Source organism: Bubalus bubalis, chromosome 3, assembly GCF_019923935.1.
Source record: "Bubalus bubalis isolate 160015118507 breed Murrah chromosome 3, NDDB_SH_1, whole genome shotgun sequence".
NCBI classification, from domain to species: Eukaryota; Metazoa; Chordata; class Mammalia; order Artiodactyla; family Bovidae; genus Bubalus; species Bubalus bubalis.
Genome location: NC_059159.1, coordinates 121502350 through 121526363, shown reverse-complemented (window position 1 = coordinate 121526363; position 24014 = coordinate 121502350). Strand labels below are relative to the sequence as shown.

Genomic DNA, 24014 nt, shown 5'->3' with positions numbered 1-24014 from the left:
AGCTGGAACTACTGGGAACCTCGGAAAATATTTCACCTCCTCACCCCCATCTTTTCTATTCCCACGGTGACACCACAGTTCATTAAGACATTTAGTCTTCTCTTCCCTTGTTTTCATGACAATTAATTATGGTTTTCCTCCACGCCTCTTTGACAGCTCTGCACTGTGATGTGGTAGTCATGTACAGATGTGAGAGCTGGACCATAAGGAAGGCATAGCACTGAAGAATTGATGCTTTCGAACTGTGGTGCTGGAGAAGACTCTTGAGAGTCTCTTGCACAGCAAGTGAGAGAAAAGACACTGATGCTGGGAAAGGTTGAAGGCAGGAGATGAAGATGACAGACTGGACAAATTCTGGGAGACAGTGGGGAATAGGGAGGCCTGGCATGCTGCAGCCCATGGGGTCGTAAAGGGTCGTACATGACTTAGCGACTGAAAGCTGAAACTCCAATACTTTGGCCACTTGATGTGAAAAGCTGACTCATTTGAAAAGACCCTGATGCTGGGAAAGATTGAGGGCAAGAGGAGAAGGGGATGACAGAGGATGAGATGGTTGGATGGTATCACCAACTCAATGGACATGAGTTTGAGTAAACTCCAGGATTTGGTGATGGACAGAGAGGCCTGGTGTGCTGCGGTTCATGGGGTTGCAAAGAGTCGGACATGACTGAGGGACTGAACTGAACTAGGGACTGAACAACAGTGTGATGTAGTGGAATTAGGCTGACCTAACGCTAAACCCTGGAGGCAGCACTATCAAATGTATGACCTTGGTCTAGTGAGATAATCACTCTGAACTACTCCTTATCTTTCACATGAGCATAATCACTTCACCTTGGTTGCAAGGACTCTTTGCAACACAGAGGAGCCTGACAGGTTCCTCTGTCCATGGAATTTTCCAGGCAAGAATACTGGAGTGGGTTGCCATTTCCTCCTCTGAGGGATCTTCCTGACCCATGGCTCGAACCCAGGTCTCTTACATCCCCTGCACTGGCAGGTAGATTCTTTACCACTAGCGCCAGCTGGGAAGCCCCCTATATAAGATAAAGTATATCAAGTATTTTTTTTTACAGTGCCTTGAAGCAGGGCAAAGACTAATAAAGTTTTGCCAAGAAAATGCACTGGTCATAGCAAACACCCTCTTCCAACAACACAAGAGAAGACTCTACACATGGACATCACCAGATGGTCAACACCAAAATCAGATTTATTATATTCTTTGCAGCCAAAGATGGAGAAGCTCTATACAGTCAGCAAAAACAAGACCAGGAGCTGACTGTGGCTCAGATCATGAACTCCTTATTGCCAAATTCAGACTTAAATTGAAGAAAGTAGGGAAAACCACTAGACCATTCAGGTATGACCTAAATCAAATCCCTTATGATTATACAGTGGAAGTGAGAAATAGATTTAAGGGCCTAGATCTAATAGATAGAGTGCCTGATGAACTATGGAATGAGGTTCGTGACATTGTACAGGAGACAGGGATCAAGACCATCCTCATGGAAAAGAAATGCAAAAAAGCAAAATGGCTGTCTGGGGAGGCCTTACAAATAGCTGTGAAAAGAAGAGAAGTGAAAAGCAAAGGAGAAAAGGAAAGATATAAGCATCTGAATGCAGAGTTCCAAAGAATAGCAAGAAGAGATAAGAAAGCCTTCCTCAGTGATCAATGCAAAGAAATAGAGGAAAACAACAGAATGGGAAAGACTAGAGATCTCTTCAAGAAAATTAGAGATACCAAGGGAACATTTCATGCAAAGATGGGCTCGATAAAGGACAGAAATGGTATGGACCTAACAGAAGCAGAAGATATTAAGAAGAGATGGCAAGAATACACAGAAGAACTGTACAAAAAAGATCTTCACGACCCAGATAATCACGATGGTGTGATCACTGACCTAGAGCCAGACATCCTGGAATGTGAAGTCAAGTGGGCCTTAGAAAGGTCACTACGAACAAAGCTAGTGGAGGTGATGGCATTCCAGTTGAACTATTTCAAATCCTGAAAGATGATGCTGTGAACGTGCTGCACTCAATCTGCCAGCAAATTTGGAAAACTCAGCAGTGGCCACAGGACTGGAAAAGGTCAGGTTTCATTCCAATCCCAAAGAAAGGCAATGCCAAAGAATGCTCAAACTACCGCACAATTGCACTCATCTCACACGCTAGCAAAGTAATGCTCAAAATTCTCCAAGCCAGGCTTCAGCAATATGCGAACTGTGAACTTCCTAATGTTCAAGCTGGTTTTAGAAAAGGCAGAGGAACCAGAGATCAAATTGCCAACATTCGCTGGATCATGGAAAAAGCAAGAGAGTTCCAGAAAAACATCTATTTCTGCTGTATTGACTATGCCAAAGCCTTTGACTGTGTGGATCACAATAAACTGTGGAAAATTCTTCAAGAGATGGGAATACCAGACCACCTGACCTGCCTCTTGAGAAATCTGTATGCAGGTCAGGAAGCAACAGTTAGAACTGGACATGGAATAACAGACTGGTTCCAAATAGGAAAAGGAGTACATCAAGGTTGTATATTGTCACCCTACTTATTTAACTTATATGCAGAGTACATCATGAGAAATGCTGGACTGGAAGAAACACAAGCTGGAATCAAGATTGCCAGGAGAAATATCAATAACCTCAGATATGCAGATGACACCACCCTTATGGCAGAAAGCGAAGAGGAACTAAAAAGCCTCTTGATGAAAGTGAAAGTGGAGAGTGAAAAAATTGGCTTAAAGCTCACATTCAGAAAATGAAGATCATGACATCTGGTCCCATCACTTCATGGGAAATAGATGGGGAAACAGTGGAAACAGTGTCAGACTTTATTTTTCTGGGCTCCAAAATGACTCCAGATGGTGACTGCAGCCATGAAATTAAAAGACGCTTACTCCTTGGAAGGAAAGATATGACAAATCTAGATAGCATATTCAAAAGCAGAGACATTACTTTGCCAACAAAGGTCCGTCTAGTCAAGGCTATGGTTTTTCCTGTGGTCATGTATGGATGTGAGAGTTGGACTGTGAAGAAGGCTGAGCGCTGAAGAATTGATGCTTTTGAACTGTAGTGTTGGAGAAGGCTCTTGAGAGTCCCTTGGACTGCAAGGAGATCCAACCAGTCCATTCTGAAGGAGATCAGCCCTGGGATTTCTTTGGAGGAAATGATGCTGAAGCTGAAACTCCAGTACTTTGGCCACCTGACGTGAAGAGTTGACTCATTGGAAGACTCTGATGCTGGGAGGGATTAGGGGCAGGAGAAGAAGGGGATGACAGAGGATGAGATGGCTGGATGGCATCACTGACTCGAAATATGCAAGTCTGAGTGAACTCCAGGAGTTTGCGATGGACAGGGAGGCCTGGTGTGCTGCGATTCATAGGGTCGCAAAGAGTCGGACACGACTGAGTGACTGAACTGAACTGAACTGCACATATTTAGGTGAGCTTCTTCCAAGGCACTGTTCTTATACCTGTTTTTTGTGTGGGTTCTTCCCTGAGTTATGTATGATATCATATCCCCTCATTGCATCTCTAGCCCTGGCTCCTAAAGCTGTATCTAGTTCCAAACTTAAACAGTTAGACATTTCCTCTTAGGTGGTCACTTACATCTCAAGATAAACATATTCCAAAATGACATTGCTTACCTTCTCTGCTAGTTAGCATATCTGTTCTATGCTAACTAGCAGAATACAGAAGTTATTCTGTAACTTGTTTGTAAAATTTAAGAGTTACCATCTGTTCCTCCTCTGATCACCTGTCAGATTCTATAAATTCCATCTGAGAGTCTCCTGAAGCTACTATCTCCTTTCTAATCCCTCTAACATATCAGATTCTTTATACTTACTCCTGTATTCAAGTTCCTGTGATTTGCTTCCAATTTTATAAACTGTCCACTGCTGCCCTAGAGCAGACAATGGTCATGACTTCTTCCCAGCTCAGAAACCTTGAGTGGCTTCCCATGGGTTACTGAATGAAGTTCAGCCACACATACCAAATGCTCTAGTTTGAACACAAACTGTTCTTTCATCTTTCTTTGCCACTATTTACCTTTATTCAAAATGGCCTATGTACTTTTCCCTCTATATGGCCCGTGCTTTCCTGCACCTATGCCATTGCTCACACTGTTCCTTCCAAGGCTAACGCCCTGCTCTGATATCAGTCAAAATCTTTCAAAGGTTAACTTAAAAAGGGCTGTTCAAATCCCATGAACTTCTCAATGACATTTCTCTGCTTTCCTGATCCAAAAATAATATTTCTCCCATCCCAACTCCCATACCACTTGGTTGACGTTATTTCCCTAAAACTAATAGTTGTTCTTGTGCTATAATTATTTTTCTCAACTTTATCCCTCTTGGCAAGTGTGAAAATGCCTACGTAATTTCTGTATCCTCTAAAGCCCTAGCACAGGGCCTGGCTTCTAAATAGGAGATCAGATGTAAAAAAAAAAAAAAATTGTGAACTTGAAAAAAGAATAAAGACAAGCAATTGGTGAGTTCATTAAGAAAATCAGACCAAGGAAATCCTTTCTGAATAATACATGTTATAAGATGTCTCCTTCTAATAATTTCATCAAGACAACTGCCATCAAGAATACACTTTATCTGATGATTTACCTGGGATCTGTACATCTCTCAGTTAAAACCAACCCAAAGAGATATTCTCCTTAGCTGAACTACTTCATTAGATACACATGTGGTGGCCAGTAAGTGGGGACAATCTGTGACTTACATAACCTCAAATCCTAAACACTAAGGGATTTTCTGGCCCCATGTGCCACTTCTCTGTTGGTGGTCTATGCTCCATTACTCTACTTCATAGCCGAAGGCAGAACATTTCTAATGCTACCAGGTCAACAAGCTGTGGGAGTTCAAGTAACTCCCATATGAGGCTCCTTGTGCCCACATATCCCCAGGAAGCACTGGCTTTGAGACTAAACTGGGAGTTGACAACTAAAGTTGTCAAGTGGTTTTCTCAAACAAATGGGGTTTTATTGGGTCTAAGGAGAGTGAGTCACAGAGGGATCAGACTCAATCAAACTAAACCCAAATGAGAAGAATCACATTGCCTTCCACTCCCACCAGGCATGTCTGAGCTGGGAGCCATCCTGGATCTTGCGTGGCCTCTCAGGGTCACTTTGGTTCTGAAAATTACAGAATTCCACAATTGGAAAAGCACTGGGAGATAAATGCTTCATTCTCCCACTCAGAGCAACCATTCCCCAGCAACCCTGGCCACCTTGCTTAAATACTTCCAGTGAAGAAGAAATCACTGTCTCTTAAGATAGCCTCTGCATTTTCAGACAACTCTATTTATAAATTCCTTTATTCATTAGATTTCTCCCGACCTTTATAAGCCCTGGAGGCAAGCAAGCGCCAACAATAGGGCCTGCCTGAATTCTATCTTATCCTAGCTCGTGAGCACTGAGATGAACAAACATGCAGACCTTGAGGGTGCTGCTTTATGTATTACCCTTCACCCACCATCACCTTCCATCATGTGGCAATGTGGTCACCTGTGAGCCCTGAAATCTGGCTGATCCACCTACTACAAAAGCAGCAGCCAATAAAATGAACTATGAGCACCTTTTCTGTTTTTCAGCACAGATCTAGGACATCTTAGCTTTGCTGCTTGCCCTAATTCTTAAATGCACTCAACTCCAATCTTATTCAACCTCAAATCCTTTTAGGGATTTCAATTCTCTATTTTAGCTCTCAGACATTTCCAATAACCTAACTCTACATATTTCAATTCCAATCCAACAAATTCAAATCATGTGCTAGCTCAACTGGTTGGGCCTACTCAGACAAATGCTATGTAAAGCAAGAGTAATAGTTCTGCTCATTGCAGTCCTGACAACAGATTGAGCAGGTGGGCACAATTATTTATTTTACAGGCTTCCTCAGCAACTCCAATTAATCGAGAATCCCTACACTCCCTTAATTTCAGTAACTTCTGATGGACTTCTTCTGGGTTATGCTGAGTGGTCAGTTGTATGGCTGATCTCAGGAAGCTGTGGAGTGTTTGATAAGGAAGCTACAGGATCCAAAAGAACAAATATGGTAAAAATTTGGGAACCAGATTTTAAACATGCTCACCCACGCCCTTGAAAGTTAACAAGAACTCAATATTCGTGAATGTTTAACCATCTATGGAAATATTTTCTGAAGTAATCTTCTTAAGAGATGATTTACAAATGTGCTGATAAGATTAAAGTACAGCCTAAATAAATCTCAGCATGGGGCTTAGGTCCCTCTCTAAAAAGGGAGGCATGAAATTAAAATAGAACTAATCTAAGAGAAACCCTACTCATTAACACCAACATTTGGTCATGAGAAAGTGAAGGAGTGACTGTTTTTAGAATAAAAATTATTCAACCACTATTTCAACCACTGCCTGGGGAAAAGTTTCTCTGATAATAATGCCAATCTGAATTATTTGGAAAGAAGTTATCACTAGAACAGAACAGTTAATCAGACTATCAGAATACCATATCTTAATGTAAATACCACATAGAAACATCCAGTTCTCTTTGTTGTAATTCTGGGACCTTGGATTTGGTTTCCTGGGTAGAGCTGGCCACTAGAAAGCAATGACCTGAACATTACAAGATTTCCCATGGTAAAACTTCTAAATTAGGTATTTTATTGATAAATTATTCTTTCCAGGAAGAAAAGAGTGAATTGATCCCCTAGGACCTGATTACTCTTAGGATAAGCCATAAATTGAACCAAATTTGTAAGCCCTGGATTGGTGATGACTACAGCAGGGTATAGATTTGAGAGGCCCGACCTTAGCAGTTTGTTGTCTCAGCCTCACTACCTCATTTTTCCACAACAATATGGTATTTATAAAATGCAATGATTAGAGATTCATGCGCTCTAACATTTTAACTCAACCCTGAGTCTTCCCTTTCACTTTTCACTTTCATGCATTGGAGAAGGAAACGGCAACTCACTCCAGTGTTCTTGCCTGGAGAATCCCAGGGACGGAGGAGCCTGGTGGGCTGCCGTCTATGGGGTCACACAGAGTCAGACACGACTGAAGTGACTTAGCAGCAGCAGCAGCTGAGTCTTCTCATCTATACATAAGGTTGGACAAGATAATTTCTACTGGCCTTTCCGGTCTTAGAATTATTACTGCTATTAGAAATAACAAGATTTCAGTAAGGTGTCTAGTTACAAACTAAATTTACAACTAAACGGCCTTTCTAGATACTTATAATAAGCAGTTGGGGAAAAAATGGGAAAAGTGCCATTTACATAGGGCATGTGTGTGTGTGTGTGCATGTGTACGCATGCTAAGTCACTTCAGTCATGTCCAACTCTTTCATAGGGCAAGAAGATTTAAAACTAGGAATATGCCTGACAATAAATGTACAGATCAATATAAAAAGTTACAAAATTTTACTGAGGTCTGTAGAAGAAGACCTGAATTAACATAGAAATAACATGTTCCTGATAGGGAGACTCAATATTGCAGAAATATACACTATCCCCCAGTTTAAGCCACAATTTCAATACAATCACAACCAATGGAATTTTTTTGAAACTGAATACATTTAAAAATGTATATGTAAAGAGAGCACTTATTTAGTATCTTTCCAGTTGGGGTTTCCTAGAGGAGGCACAATTTTCTAAGTTTTTTGTATAAAAGAAAGTCTTGTATACTTTTTGAAGGCAAAAAACCCCACTTTTCATTGCTTTAATACATCATCAAGCCTAGAACATACATGTAGTACTATGAACCTGGCATTCTCAAATTTAATAGCTGTATAAAGTCAGCTTTCAAAAGCAACCTTGAAAGCTCATACTATAGACTGATATTACTGAAGCATAAATCTGAATTGGGCGCTCTGTGAAGTCAGCATGCAGTAGTCAGTAAAACAGTGAGTGAGCCTAGCTGACTGCCTAGAATTTGCATCTCAAAGAGGTTGATTTTCGTGTGTATTCTACGAGCTATCATTTATGTAGTAATTTTCATTTAAGACCCAGAAGCTACTTCAGTTCAGTTTAGTCGCTGAGTGGTGTCCGACTCTTTGTGACCCCATGAACCGCAGCACGCCAGGCCTCCCTATCCATCACCAACTGCCAGAGTCTACCCAAACCCATGTCCATTGAGTCGGTGATGCCATACAACCACCTCATCCTCTGTCATCCCCTTCTCCTCCTGCCCTCAATCTTTCCCAGAATCAGGGTCTTTTCAAATGAGTCAGCTCTTTGCATCAGGTGGCCAAAGTACTGGAGTTTCAGCTTCAACATCAGTCCTTCCAATGAACACCCAGGACTGATCTCCTTTAGGATGGATTGGTTGGATCTCCTTGCAGTCCAAGGGACTCTCAAGAGTCTTCTCCAACACCACAGTTCAAAAGCATCAATTCTTCGACCCTCAGCTTTCTTTATAGTCCAACTCTCACATCCATACATGACTACCGGAAAAACCATACCCTTGACTAGATGGACCTTTGTGGACAAAGTAATGTCTCTGCTTTTTAATATGCTGTCTAGGTTGGTCATAGCTTTTCTTCTAAGGAGCAAGCGTCTTTTAATTTCATGGCTTCAGTCACCATCTTCAGTGATTTTGGAGCCCCCCAAAATAAAGTCAGTCACTGTTTCCACTGTTTCCCCATCTATTTCCCATGAAGTGATGGGACCAGATGCCATGATCTTAGTTTTCTGAATGTTGAGCTTTAAACCAACTTTTTCACTTTCCTCTTTCACTTTCATCAAGAGGCTCTTTAGTTCTTCTTCACTTTCTGCCATAAAGGTGGTGTCATCTGCATATCTGAGGTTACTGATATTTCTCCCAGCAATCTTGATTCCAGCTTGTGCTTCCTCCAGCCCAGTGTTTCTCATGATGTACTCTGCATATAAGTTAAATAAGCAGGGTGACAATATACAGCCTTGACGTACTCCTTTTCCTACTTGGAACCAGTCTGTTGTTCCATGTCTAGTTCTAACTGTTGCTTCCTGACCTGCATACAGGTTTCTCAAGAGGCAGGTCAGGTGGTCTGGTATTCCCATCTCTTGAAGAATTTTCCACAGTTTATTGTGATCCACACAGTCAAAGGGTTTGGCATAGTCAATAAAGCAGAAGAAGCTATATAACTTTTCAATTATATTTTATTTAATATTAATTTATTTTTATTCAATTACATTTTATTCTACAGGAAGAATTATACATTCAAAAGAGTCGGATACAACTGAGCAACTAACACAACAACAGGAAGAATTATACATTACAATGCCATTCACAAATTTATGACACCTGACAATCTATTCATGAATGGATACATGCGCGCGCATGCGCGCACGTGCGCACACACACACACACACACACACACACACACACACACGATGGGTGGTTGGCCACAGGGCTCTGAAGATGCAGAGGAAGAACATGACAAGTTCTAAGTGGGAACAAAAGTGGCTAGGGATGAATGGTTAAAGATCAAGAAGAAAATACAGATCAGGGAAATGAAAGGAGACTGCAGAAACTTTTTTGAAGTTTAAATGAAATGAGTAAGGCTATAGAGAGGTTCGTAATTTCATTTAACAAATGTGTCAAGTATTACACTAGGGCTAAGGGTTGCAGAAAAGGATCACACACTACCCCTATCACTGCCTTGAAGTGATAGTAGGGGAGACATACAAGGAAAACTTGCTCTACAGTGTGGTGGATAGTAGGAGAGAGGTAAGGACAGGGTGCTGCAGAAGTGCAAATGCAAAGCATCTAAACCAGATTGCAGGGATCTGGTAATGTTTCTCAAGCAGATCTTGAGCTGAGTCTTCAAGAATAAATATATTAGCTTGGTGAACATGGGAGATGGGAGTTTTCCAGGCAGGAGTGAGGCACAACATATGAAATGGCATGAAGTACATTGCAGAATGCCACTGAATACTTTAAAAGGTTAGTTAACATGATCAGACTTGTGATTCAGAAAGATACAGCATCAGAATGGAGTCTAGCTTGACTGATGGCCTGGAAATGAGTTAAGATGCTGCTATTTGTAATTGAGAGGAAAAAAATAATGAATATATGAGTTAAGGCATTTGTAATGAGGATGGGAGAAGGGGTGACATTTGACAGTTTATCTGTATGAGGTAAAATCCATGAAGTGGAATTTACCTTGTGATTCACTATAAAGTCTAGGATGTGAACTTCAGTTTCTAGACTCAGAAACTTGGTTTTGGCTGTTCACTGAGACTGAATCTACAATTCACATTAACACTGATAAGGTTTTAGAGGCTAATTAAGACCAGAATGGCAGATGATTATTTGTAATGAAACAGATTAATTGTCCCAGTGACTATAACTTTTACTTTGGCACATTTAGATATTTTCTCCTTGGAAAAAGATATATATGAAAAATCAATCATTATCAGAAGATTGCTTGATCAACATGGAATTAGAGAACAGGGAAATTAAATTGTGTGCTTTAAACATTTAATAACATCAGGCCACAATGCAGCAAGAGAAATGTTCAAGTTTGTGACCTACCTTCTCTCTCCTGGACAGTACATGCACAGGCACAACCAAAGTATGCTTCTCACTCTTGTGTTCCTATGTCATCTTTGTTAACTAATAGCACTTTATGAACATTCTTTAGACAATATATTTAGTCAACTCTTAATCTGCCCAGGCTGTGATTTTTGGGTAGCTTTGTCTTGATTTGTGCTGAATTTACAATTTAATTTTCAGTTGTAAATCTAATTTCCCTTATTTCCAAGATCTTAGAAATGAAAGTGGAAGAACAACTGACTTCTTAGTTACCATTTACGTCCTACAATCCAAGCAAAAGATGAAAAAGACAATGGAACAGGAGGGAAATGAGTAGGATCCAAACAAAATATAGTTTACAAAGAGACATTCTTAAGGCAATTAACCATAGGCTAGATATATAAAACTTCACAACTCAAACAAATTAAATACATATGCAATTTATGTATGGGCTTCCCTGGTGGCTCAGACAGTAAAGAATCTGCCTGCAATGCAGGAGACCCAGGTTCAATCCCTGCTTTGGGAAGATCCCCTAGAGTAGGAAATGGCAACCCACTCCAGTATTCTTTCTTGGAGAATCCTGTGGACTGAGGAGCCTGGCGGCTACAGTCCATGGGGTTACAAAGAGTCATACTAACATACACACATATGTATATCGAATAATTACATTGTACAATGTGTTAAATGTCAATTATATCTCAATAAAGTTGGGGACAAAAAAAGAAGCAATCGTGTACATGTTATAGTGAAATACAGAAACGAATAAGATTGTGAATGAGGAAGATAACGAGATCTAAAAGTACAAATAGATATAATGCAAAAATGATAAATGCTTTAAGGGGATTTGGAGAGGATAGTAAACAAAATGCCAAAGTAGTTCTGAAGGAGGAGTTATTCTAGGTGGAGAAGTCAAGAAAAAGTGGCATTTGTCTTACAGTAGCAGTGAAAGTCTTGGTAAAAACAGATTCAAATAATTTTTTTCCATTGATAATCAAATAACCTTTAAAATCAAAGATATGTCATATTAATTAAAATTTTATCATTATTTATTAATACTTATATCCAGTTATGAAAAACTTTATGGATATAATTAGATATACATTTTTAAAATGGAAAAGCTAAACAGAAAAGTAAATAAGACGTCAAAGCTTAGTAATTGTGCATAGGCCTCTGTGGCCCCAGGGTTTCATTGTTACTCAATATTTCCTTGCTTGAACAGCTCATACAACTCAGTAACAAACAACCCAATCAAAAATGGGCATGAGTTTGAGCAAGCTCTGGGAGTAGGTGAAGGACGGGGAAGCCTGGCGTGCTGCAGTCCATGGGGTTGCAAGGAGTCAGACACAACTGAGCAACTGAACAGAACTGATATGGAATACAACTCAGCCATAAAAAAGAATGAAATAATGCCATTTACAGCAGTATGGATGGACCTAGAGATTATCATACTTTTTTAAATGAAGTAAGTCAGAAAGACAAATATCATATGATATCACTTACATGTGGAATCTAAAATATGACACAAGTGAACTAATCTATGAACCAGAACAGACTCACAGAGAGAACAGACTTTTGTGGTTTCTAACAGGGAGGAGGAGGAGGGATGGATTGGTAGCTTGGGATTAGCAGATGCAAACTATTATGTATATGTACAACTGAATCACTTTGCTATATAGTAGAAACTAACACAACTTTATAAATCAACTATATTTCAATAAAATTAATTAAAAAAAATTTCCTGTTTGGCTCTTTTGGAGGTCAAGCAGTTTTCTTACTAGTTGGCTCTCTCAAAGGGATGACCAAGAGATAAAAAAATAATTTTTTTTTCTTAAAAGGTATATTTGGGACCTAAAGGGAAGGGATGGGGGGAGGGGAGGGACACTCAAGAAGGAGAGGATATATGTATAATTACAGCTGGTTCATGTTGTTGTATGGCAGAAACTAACACAACACTGTAAAGCAATTTTCCTCCAATTAAAAAAATAAATTTAAAAAGAAAAACGGTATACTTGGTCTTATCAACCCATGGATTTTAGAATTTTATAATTATACTTTTCATTTAACTTCACTTTATTGATTTAAACCTACTGGATCTTTTATTTTAGTAGGAAAATATACAATTCACTACAACAGCAACTAAAGGAGTAAAAAATCCATTAACTATTATACTTTTCTCCCCCATCAGTTCCATCTCTCTTCATTTTATATTCTCAGAAACACTTCTCATCATAGAGAACATTATGCAATGCTCTTTGCATCTGATTATCAGAGCTAGATCAATCATTGCTTAAAAAAAAACTCCTTTAAGTCTCTGAACCATGAATAAACCAGAGATCACAAACCTTTTGAAGACTGTTTTTCCTTAGCACAAAAACTATAACAAGGAATAAGGGAAACTCGTCATTTGCATTTGTTTAGGTTTCATGGCTTATAAAAATTATCTCATTAAGCTTGAGATACAGGGAAAGGTAATTATCCATTTACAGTTGAGAAAACTTAGGCTCTGAGAAATATTAAGTGGAAAAAAAACAGACCTGGGAGTCACGCTTTTTGATTCTAAGTCCTGAATTTAAGGCCCATTCCCATCCTTTGGGCGAACATTTCTCCATTTTAAACCACAGGGATTCTTTTTTGTTTTGTAGAATGTCTCCCATTTGTTCAAGAAAATGAAGGTCTAATCTCCTTGGCTACCTTGCCTGAGGCAACATGTGGCCACCCAGGTGTACACTGCTTATCTTTAGTGGTTACCATTCACAGACCACAATGGGAACTGTGTCCCTGGAGTTATATAATGTCATGATACTGGTATTGATGTTTCTAATACCTGCTAACAAGGCCTGTACTTGACTTTCTATCTTGTACTTGATCACTGAGTGACACTGTGGCAAACTCTTAAGAAGTCAGGCTTGGAGAGAAGACAGTGGCATGCAGAATGAAAGATTATACATATGTAGCTTTGGATCTGTGATTTTTTTAGTAGCAGATTCAGTTTCCTAATTATGCTGGGCTTAGCTCATGCCAAAAGTATTTGAATTTGAAATTCCTTAAGGACTTAATTGAGAATGAAAGCTAACATATTAAAGGCATGTTGACCACTGGGCAGCCGAAACTAATGACAAAGTGTCTACGAGCTAAAAGCTTAGGCATTTTACGTAAATAGGCAAGAGGTGAGCTCTATCATTAAACTTAATAATAAAAGTGCTAAGTCACTTGATCATGTCCAACTTTTTGTGACCCTATGGACTGTAGCCTACCAGGCTTCTCTATCCATGGGGTTCTCCAGGCAAGAATACTGGAGTGGAAGGAAGAAAGGAAGGAAATGCATTTTCTTCTCCAAGGGATTTTCCTGACCCAGGGATTGAACCTAGGTCTCCTGCATCGAAAGCAGATTCTTTACAATCTGATCTACCAGGAAGCCCAATAATAAGTGCTGCTGCTGCTGTGGCTAAGTCACTTCAGTTGTGTCTGACTCTGTGCGGCCCCATAGATGGCAGCCTACCAGCCTCCTCTGTCCATGGGATTATCCAGGCAAGAGCACCGGAGTGGGTTGCCATTGCCTTCTCCAAATAATAAATGAGGTAACATTAATTCAGAGCTCACTATGTTGTCAGCACTTACATACCTTTTTTTCCCTTAATCCTTAAAATAATATTATGATTAGTATTACAAAGATGAATACCACTATATAATTAATACCATTGTATTATTACTCTTTCCACATTACAGATAATGAAACTAAGGCAAAGGAGAGGCTAAGTAACTTGCCCAACATTACTCAGCTCAGTATCAGTTCAGTTCAGTCGCTCAGTGGTGTCCGACTCTGCAACCGCATGAATCGCAGAACACCAGGCCTCCCTGTCCATCACCAACTCCCAGAGTTCATCCAAACTCATATCACTGAGTCGGTGATGCCATCTAACCATCTCATCCTCTGTCGTCCCCTTCTACTCCTGCCTTCAATCTTTCCCAACATCAGAGTCTTTTCAAATGAGTCAGCTCTTCGCATCAAGTGGTCAAAATATTGGAGTTTCAGTGTCAACATCAGTCTTTCCAGTGAACACCCAGGACTGATTTCCTTTAGGATGGACTGATTGGATCTCCTTGCAGCCCAAGGGACTCTCAAGAGTATTCTCCAACACCAGCGTTCAAAAGCATCAGTTCTTCGACCCTCAGCTTTCTTCATAGTCCAACTCTCACATCCATACATGACTACTGGAAAAACCATAGCCTTGACTAGATGGACCTTTGTGGAAAGTGATGTTTCTGCTTTTTAATATGCTGTCTAGGTTGGTCATAGCTTTTCTTCTAAGGAGCAAGCATCTTTTAAATTCATGGCTGAAGTCACCAACTGCAGTGATTTTGGAGTCCCTCAAAATAAAGTCAGTCACTGTTTCCACTGTTTCCCCATCTATTTCCCATGAAGTGATGGGACCAGATGCCATGATCTTAGTTTTCTGAATGTTGAGCTTTAAACCAACTTTTTCACTTTCCTCTTTCACTTTCATCAAGAGGCTCTTTAGTTCTTCACTTTCTACCGTAAGGGTGGTGTCATCTGCATATCTGAGGTTATTGATATTTCTCACAGCAATCTTGACTCCAGCTTGTGCTTCCTCCAGCCCAGCGTTTCACATGATGTACTCTGCATATAAGTTAAATAAGCAGGGTGACAATATACAGCCTTGACGTACTCCTTTTCCTATTTGAAACTAGTCTGTTGTTTGTTCCATGTCCAGTTCTAACTGTTGCTTCCTGACCTGCATACAGGTTTCTCAAGAGACAGGTCAGGTGGTCTGGTATTCCCATCTCTTGAAGAATTTTCCACAGTATTGTGATCCACACAGTCAAAGGCTTTGGCATAGTCAATAAAGCAGAAATAGATGTTTTTCTGGAACTCTCTTGCTTTTTCCATGATCCAGCGGATGTTGGCAATTTGATCTCTGGTTCCTCTGCCTTTCCTAAAACCAGCTTGAACATATGGAAGTTTACGTTCATGTATTGCTGAAGCCTGGCTTGGAGAATTTTGAGCATTACTTTACTAGCATGTGAGATGAGTGCAATTGTGCGATAGTTTGAGCATTCTTTGGCATTGCCTTTCTTTGGGATTGGAATGAAAACTGACCTTTTCCAGTCCTGTGGCCACTGCTGAGTTTTCCAAATTTGCTGACATATTGAGTGCAGCACTTTCACAGCATCATCTTTTAGGATTTGAAATAGCTCAACTGGAATGCCATCACCTCCACTAGCTTTGTTCATAGTGATACTTCCTAAGGCCCAACTGACTTCACATTCCAGGATGTCTGGCTCTAGGTGAGTGATCACACCATTGTCATTATCTGGGTCATGAAGATCTTTTTTTGTATAGTTCTTCTTTGTATTCTTGCCACCTCTTCTTAATATCTTCTGCTTCTGTTAGGTCCATACCATTTCTGTCCTTTATCAAGCCCATCTTTGCATGAAATGTTCCCTTGGTATCTTGAATTTTGTTGAAGAGATCTCTAGTCTTTCCCGTTCTATTGTTTTCCTCTATTTCTTTGCATTGATCACTGAGGAAAGCTTTCTTATGTCTCCTTGCTATTCTTTGGAACTCTGCATTGAAATGGGTATATCTTTCCTTTTCTCATTTGCTTTTGCTTCTTTTCTTTTCACAGCTATTTGTAAAGCCTCCTCAGATAGCCATTTTGCTTTTTTGCATTTCTTTTCCATGGGGATGGTCTTGATCCCTGTCTCCTGTACAATGTCACGAACCTCTGTCCATAGTTCATCAGGTACTCTGTCTATCAGATCTAGTCCCTTAAATCTCTTTCTCACTTACACTGTATAATCAATCATAAGGGATTTGATTTAGGTCATAGCTGAATGATTTAGTGGTTTTCCCCACTTTCTTCAATTTTAGTCTTAATTTGTCAATATGGAGTTCATGATCTAAGCCACAGTCAGCTCCCGGTCTTGTTTTTGCTGACTGTATAGAGCTTCTCCATCTTTGGTTGCAAAGAATATAATTAATCTGATTTTGGTGTTGACCATCTGGTGATGTCCATGTGTAGAGTTTTCTCTTGTGTTGTTGGAAGAGGGTGTTTGCTGTGACCAGTGTGTTCTCTTAGCAAAACCCTATTAGCCTTTGCCCTGCTTCATTCTGTACTCCAAGGCCAAATTTGCCTGTTACTCCAGGTGTTTCTTGACTTCCTACTTTTGCATTCCAGTCCCCTGTAATGAAAAGGACATCCTTTTTGGGTGTTAGTTCTAAAAGGGCTTGTAGGTGTTCATAGAACCGTTCAACTTCAGCTTCTTCAGCATTACTGGTTGGGGCATTGACTTGGATTACTGTGATACTGAATGGTTTGCCTTGGAAATGAACAGAGATCATTCTGTTGTTTTTGAGATTGCATCCAAGTACTGCATTTTGGACTCTTTTGTTGACCATGATGGCTATTCCATTTCTTCTAAAGGATTCTTGCCGACAGTAGTAGATAGAATGGTCATGAGTTAAATTCACCCATTCCAGTCCATCTTAGTTCGCTGATTCCTAGAATGTTGACGTTCACTCTTGCCATCTCCTGTTTGACCACTTCCAGTTTGCCTTGATTCATGGACCTAACATTCCTGTGCAATATTGTAGCGGTGGCTGAGAGGAGCTACCCCATGTCCAAGTTAAGGAGCAGCAGCTGTGCTTTGCTGGAGCAGCCGTGAAGAGATACACCATGTCCAAGGTAAGAGAAACTTAAGTAAGATGGCAGGCACTGAGAGAGGGCATTAGAAGGCAGACAGACTGAAAACAGAATCACAGACAACTATCCAATCTGATCACACGCACCACAGTGTCTTTAACTCAATGAAACTAAGCCATGCCATGTGGGGCCACCCAAGATGGACGGGTCATGGTGAAGAGGTCTGACAGAATGTGGTCCACTGGAGAAGGGAACTGCAAACCACTTCAGTATTCTTGCCTTGAGAACCCCATGGACAGTATAAAAGGGCAAAAAGATAGGACACTAAAAGATGAACTCCCCAGGTCGGTAGATGCCCAATATGCTAGTGGAGATCAGTGGAGAAATAACTCCAGAAAGAATGAAGGGATGGAGCAAAGCAAAAACAACACCCAGTTGTGGATGTGACTGGTGTTAGAAGCAAGGTCTGATGCTGTAAAGAGCAATATCACTTAGCTAATACATGGCAAAGCCAGTACAGAACACGGATAGTCTAATTTCAAAGCCTGTGCTTTTTTAACCACATTATTATGATTAATATAAAAATGTATACCAACAGCTAAGCGATAATCAGGGATGGCAGGGAAAATGTGGGGAGAAAAACTGTGAGAAGTAAATATGAATAGAGAAGAAGCCCTCTTCTATTGTCTTCCCTGAAGTGCAGTCACTTTGTATTATTGCTATTGCTATTGCTAAGTCACTTCAGTCATGTCTGACTCTGTGTGACCCCATAGACGGCAGCCCACCAGGCTCCCCTGTCCCTGGGATTCTCCAGGCAAGAACACTGGAGTGGGTTGCAATTTCCTTCTCCAATGCATGAAAGTGAAAAGTGAAAGTGAAGTCACTCAGTCGTGTCCGACCCTCAATGACCCCATGGACTGCAGCCTTCCAGGCTCCTCCATCCATGGGATTTTCCAGGCAAGAGTACTGGAGTGGGGTGCCATTGCCTTCTCCTCTTTGTATTATAGCAGCCCCTTATCCATAACATTCGTATTTGGCAGTGAGCTGGTGGTAAGCAACAACTAACCATTGAACAGCCAATGTAGACAACATGAAATTTATGCACTAAAGTATTTTAATTCAAGCAAGGAGGGGCTATTTAATATAGTAATAAAAGGGGCTTTCCTGGTGGCTCAGTGGTAAAGAATCTGCCTGCCAAAGCAGGAGACGTGGGTTTGATCCCTGGTCGGGGAAGATCCCACATGCTGTGGAGCAACTAAGCCCATGCACCACAACTACTGAGCTTGTGCTCTAGAGCCCAGGAGCTGCAGCTACTGAAACCCTCACACCCGAAAGCCTGTGCTCAACATGAGAAGCCACTGCAATGAGAAGCCCGCACACTGCAATGAAGAGTAGCCCCTGCTCGCTGCAACTAGAGAAAGGCCCACAAAGCAAAGAAGACACAGCACAGTCATAAATAAATATTTTAAAAACGATAGTAATAAAAGCCACATACAATTCAATAGCTCCAGAAGGCACTAGAAATAATACAGTATCATAACATGTAACACTGAATCATCAAAATAAAGGTTAAAATTTGTTTAATATATTGTATTTAAGAAAGTGAGAAAACATCTAACAAATTTTAGTAAGTGTTTCATCTAAAATGGTTAGAACGGAAACATAGCTGGACAGAAAATAAATTTTGTTATCTGAAAAAATCATTTATTTTCCAGTGATGTTTATTTACTGATGTTTATGTACTTACTTCTGCCATTCCACTCTTTGGGAGTCTTCAGTTCAGTCACTCAGTCGTGTCCGACTCTTTGCAACCCCATGGACTGCAGCACACCAGGCCTCCCTGTCCATCACCAACTCCCAGAGTTTACTCAAACTCATGTCCATTGAGTCAGTGATGCTTGGGAGTCTTAACTCCTTGTTAATCTATAATCTTGAAGTATGGGAATTGTATTTTCTTTCCCTTTGAATACCTTCCAAAAAGCCTAGGGGCTGGGGCTCTATACACAGTGAGAATTAGATAACCCCATTTTTATGCAGAAATAAAAGGCCATGAAATATTTCAAGTTATTTTCATTTCTTTAAGAAAGTTTTTTCCCCCCACAAATAATACATTAATACATTCTTATTTTATAAACTCACACAAGACAGAGGTATACAAAGTAAAACATTAAAGTCCCTTTTCATAATATCCACCACTACATCCCACTCCCCTTTCTAGAATCACTGTTAATGGTTTGCTATTCCTCTTTCCATAACTTTTACTTTGCATTTACACACATTTATACAAATAAAGTACATAGTTTCAGGATTTTTTTACATCTACAAACATGCCTATATTTCATCATTTATTCAGGCCATCTTTTTGTCTATCAATAAAGTCTTACAGTTAAGTTTTCTGCATTTCTTTTTATGTTTATTCTTAGACAGTTTAAGATTTTATTCCTAATGTGAATGGAATCTTTCTATTTCCAAATTGATAATGCTATTGAGTAAGAAAACTTGATTTTTGTGTAGTGATTATATACCTGAAGTGAAGTGAAGTTGCTCAGTCGTGTCCGACTCTTTGCGACCCCATGGACTATAGCCTACCAGGTTCCACCATCCGTGGGATTTTCCAGGCAAGGATACTGGAGTGGGTTGCCATTTCCTTCTCCAGGAGATCTTCCCGACCCAGGGATTGAACCCAGGTCTCCCACATGGTAGGCATTGTAGGCAGACGCTTTTACCGTCTGAGCCACAAGGGAAGATTATATACCTAGAGGTCCCTTAATTTTCATGAGGAGGCTATCAACTTTACCCCCAGTTTAGGTGGTTTTGGTATATGAATCTGCCCAGTGTTCTTAACAGCTCCCTCCTCATACACTGGTGCCTTCAAAGGCTCTTAAAATGTTCCATAGTCTCAGGATGTCTTCCTAGGTTTTTGCGTGCAAAACCTACTCCCACACATTCATTAGGATGGCTACTATTTTTTAAAAAAGAAAAAAAAATACTATTGGCAAAGATGTGGAGAAATTAGAATGCAATTAGAAATTAGATCCTTGTGCACTGTTGGTGGAAATGTAAAATGGTGCAGCTGATATGGAGAACAATATGGTGGTTCTTAAAAGAGTTAAAAACAGAATTAGCATACAATGCAGCAGTTCTACTTTGGGGTATATATCCAAAAGAACTGAAAGCAGGGACTTAAGAGAGATTTGTATACTCATGCTTTTGGCAGTATTATTCACAATAGCTAAGGAGCAGAAACAACCCAAATATCCATTGACAAATAGTTAAACAACATGTGACATGTTAAACAACACACACACATATGTATATAACAAAATATTATTCAGCCTTAAAAAGGAAGGAAATTATGACATGCTACAACATAAAGGAACCTTAGGAACATTATGTTAAGTGAAACGAGCCAGTCGTAGAAAGATAAGTACTGTATGATTATACTTTTATGAGGCACCTAGAGTAGTCCCATTCATAGAGACAGAAAGAAGAATGGTGGTTGCCATCCCAGGGGCTGGCAATTGGGAGAAAGGGGAGTTATTTTTCAGTGGGTGGGTACAGAGTTTCAGATTTAAAGATGAAAAGATGGACTTCCCTGGTGGTCCTATGATTAGGAGTCCTTGAAATGTAGAGGATGTGCATTTTTTTTTTTTTTTTTTAAATTCAGTTCTGTTTCTAAAACCCTCAGTTTGGGCCAGTGGTCCCTTCTAAGAAAGATCTGACAGATAAGGCACACAATTCTAGAATATAGACTATCTTTACTTCAGGTATAACTCTAAACTTAATGATGTTCAATATATATTAAAAGCTTGAGATATAATATTTATGCAGAATTACTTGAAGGATATACACCTTGTTCACTTCTTAGTATGAGTGAGTTAGTTTTTTTTTTTTTTTTAATGCCAAGGCTTGACAGATGAACTCTAGAAACTTTGTGAACCTTCTAAAATTGTCTATACCTGTGCATTTTTTCTGGGGAGAGGTCCTAAGCTTTTAAAACTTTCTTAATATGCCCTTTTTTTTTTTTTTTTTTTTAAAGAGCTAAGACTCTTTACGGACCGTAAAATTTGTTCTTCCTTGGATTGAGACAGACAATCAAAGCTTTACCTCAATCTCATTGTTCTGCCCCAAACTCAGACTGGCTTTTACGGAACAATGCTTTGGCGCTATGCCAACAGCCTATATTAAAGTACATTAAGCGAAAACAGCTTCAGGCCTAAAAATGTGTTTAGGTAAATACTACAGGCTCCCATAAAGGCAGAGCAAGACAAAGATGGGCATAGATCTTAACCAGATAGTATGTCTGTAAAGGCACAAATGTGCTGATGCCATCATTAGACAAAAACTGATTATGAACAGGCCAAGAAGAGTGAAATTTCCTACGGAAGAAAATTAGAGTCAAATCAAACACCATAGGATTTGGAAAGCCACAAATGCAGACATTAATGGCAATATTTGGGTAAATGTATATAACCTCTTGCATATACATGGAGTATGCTGCTGCTGCTGCTAAGTCACTTCAGTCGTGTCTGACTCTGTGCGACCCCATAGACGGCAGCCCGCCAGGCTCCCCCGTCCCTGGGATTCTCCAGGCAAGAACACTGAAGTGGGTTGCCATTTCCTTCTCCAATGCATGAAAGAGAAAAGTGAAAGTGAAGTCGCTCAGTCATCTCTGACCCTTAGAGACCCCATGGACTGCAGCCTACCAGGCTCCTCTGTCCATGGGATTTTCCAGGCAAGAGTACTGGAGTGGGGTGCCATTGCCTTCTCCATACATGGAGTATACATAAGCTTAAAAAGAATTCAAACTACATAAGGTTTCATAAGAAATATTAAACAACTCTCACTTCTCAATCTCAGGATAATTCTCTTTTATACAACCCTCATATTCCTCTATTTAGCTAAAATCCATCCACCCATCCTTCAAAGCTCAGCTTTTAAAATTATAACAAAAAGTGTAGTTCAAATGGAACTGATTTTGTTTTACCAAACCCAAAACAACTTCCTCTCTTCCTTAAACACACACACACTCTTTGGAAATCCCATAGCTCTTTTATTGTTTTTCAAATTCTTTAAAAGCATGTATGTCCACAAAGAACTACAAGAGAAGATTTTCCTTCTGTTAGAGAGAATCCTCCCAGACAGCAATCAATAGTTATTTGGTTGGAATTATGTCAAGAGTTTAGTTCCAAACCTTGGTATAAAATCTAAGCTTTCTCCAAAATAGCCATATCAGAAAATGATATTAATATGACAAATTATCACACCAAGAATGCAAAGTACATGGTCTGGTATTGAAGAAATTAGTTATTAAGTTAGGCCTCTATAAAAAGTGAAACAAGTTCAACAAAACCCTTCGGTCATCTTACCTTAAACTCACATGGAAAAAGGACTAATGACAGGAGGAGTATTCAAATCATGATTCATTTTATAGAATGTTAATAATCCCAATTAATTCAATTAGCCCAGTTAAAGTTCCTGTTGGTCTATTTCTATTTCCCCTTGCAAGTTCACATATGAAAAACACTTTCTCATCTTTAGCTTTTGCTAAAGACACTTCCACCATGGTTATCACAGCAGATCTTTGGCTTTCTCTCTTAAATACCTTCAAAATTAAAGCACTTACCTGTCTGCCTCAAGTCTATAGGTAGAACATCCCTCTCATTGCCCTCTGAAAAGAAGACTGAAACATTCCTCTCAAATGTGAATTAATATCATCAGTGGTTAAAACCAAAAACTTTCTATAATAATTTCAACTCTATAATTTTTTTTTCCTCCCACCTTTGCAGCCAAAAATAGTCTCAAGCCAGGTCAGAGCAAAGTCAAGTCTGAGTTTTGCACCAAGAAGTTTCTTGGAAATATAAAATTGTAAGAAGCTTCCTGGTGGGCTTCAGTTCAATTCTATGAGTGCTCTGAGAGCACAAGCTGCCAATTTCCTGGCTTTCTGAGTAGAACGTGGTACAGTGCAGTACTAAGTAAATACTATTGTTGACTACTGAACTTTGGGTATCTCAGCAGATATGAGCTAAGCACTTACCTGAATTAAAAGGTTTTATGTATTTAATCTCAGAGAAACACCACCTAAGGATAAAACAAAAAACTTCTTGTCAGTTAGCTCAGGCCCTGCTGATAGAATAATACCGACAATTTGACAAAATTTACTGTGTGCTGGATACTTTCCTATATGCTTTATGTAGATCATCTTGTTTAATTTTTACTAAAATCTGGGCCTAAGAAGAGGGTATTATTCTTTTTGAAAGAGGAGAAATACAAGGTTTAAGGTTAAGACGTGCTCAGGGACATACAATCAGAGAGTGGTAGAGTCACAGTGATAGAAATTTGAATCCTGCTTGCCTGACCCCTGGTGACCATGATTCTATATCATCCTTCTTATACACATGGCCCCAAATGAAGAGGTGATTGTCCAATAGAATGATGCTCAGCTGTGTTCTTTCTATAAAACTTAATGAGTGATTTAAAAAAAAGAGGTGATTGTTAAGTGGGGATCTGTGGCAGTTACTGAGAATTCTGGTCACATGCCTGCTTCAGAAGTATAAATTAAGAGCCTTAAATGCCCAGATGCTCCTCTTTGATAGATCTGGAACTGATCAGGATGAAATCCAGTGTTCTACTATGACCCCACATTTCATCATTCTTTACTGCTTTACATTTGACCCAAAATCTCTTAAGACAATCTTTCCCAAAAGTATCATTCATGGATCAGTTGTTTCAAAGACAATTGAAAAACCTTTGTAGAAAATACAGATATCTGGCCCCCACGCTGGATGTACTGGTTCAGGGGGAGGTATGACAACAAGATACCCTAGAGGTGCTTTTGCCTACTGAATTTTAGA

General features: G+C 39.7%; 1 protein-coding gene across 4 annotated transcripts in view; it reads right to left on the bottom strand.

Annotated features, from left to right (window-relative positions):
- The window catches only part of LOC102389143 (phospholipid-transporting ATPase FetA), a 110111-nt gene that overhangs the window by 78056 nt on the left and 8041 nt on the right, over positions 1-24014 (bottom strand). Inside the window, exon 2 of one of the 4 annotated variants that reach the window (XM_045165071.1) lies at positions 23198-23241. The gene's annotated coding sequence lies outside the window, so the exon portion shown is untranslated. Of the gene's footprint in view, positions 1-22786; positions 23120-23197; positions 23242-24014 lie in introns of those variants that run through there. The other 3 variants (XM_025281667.3, XM_006064342.4, XM_025281672.3) reach the window with 3 other exon arrangements.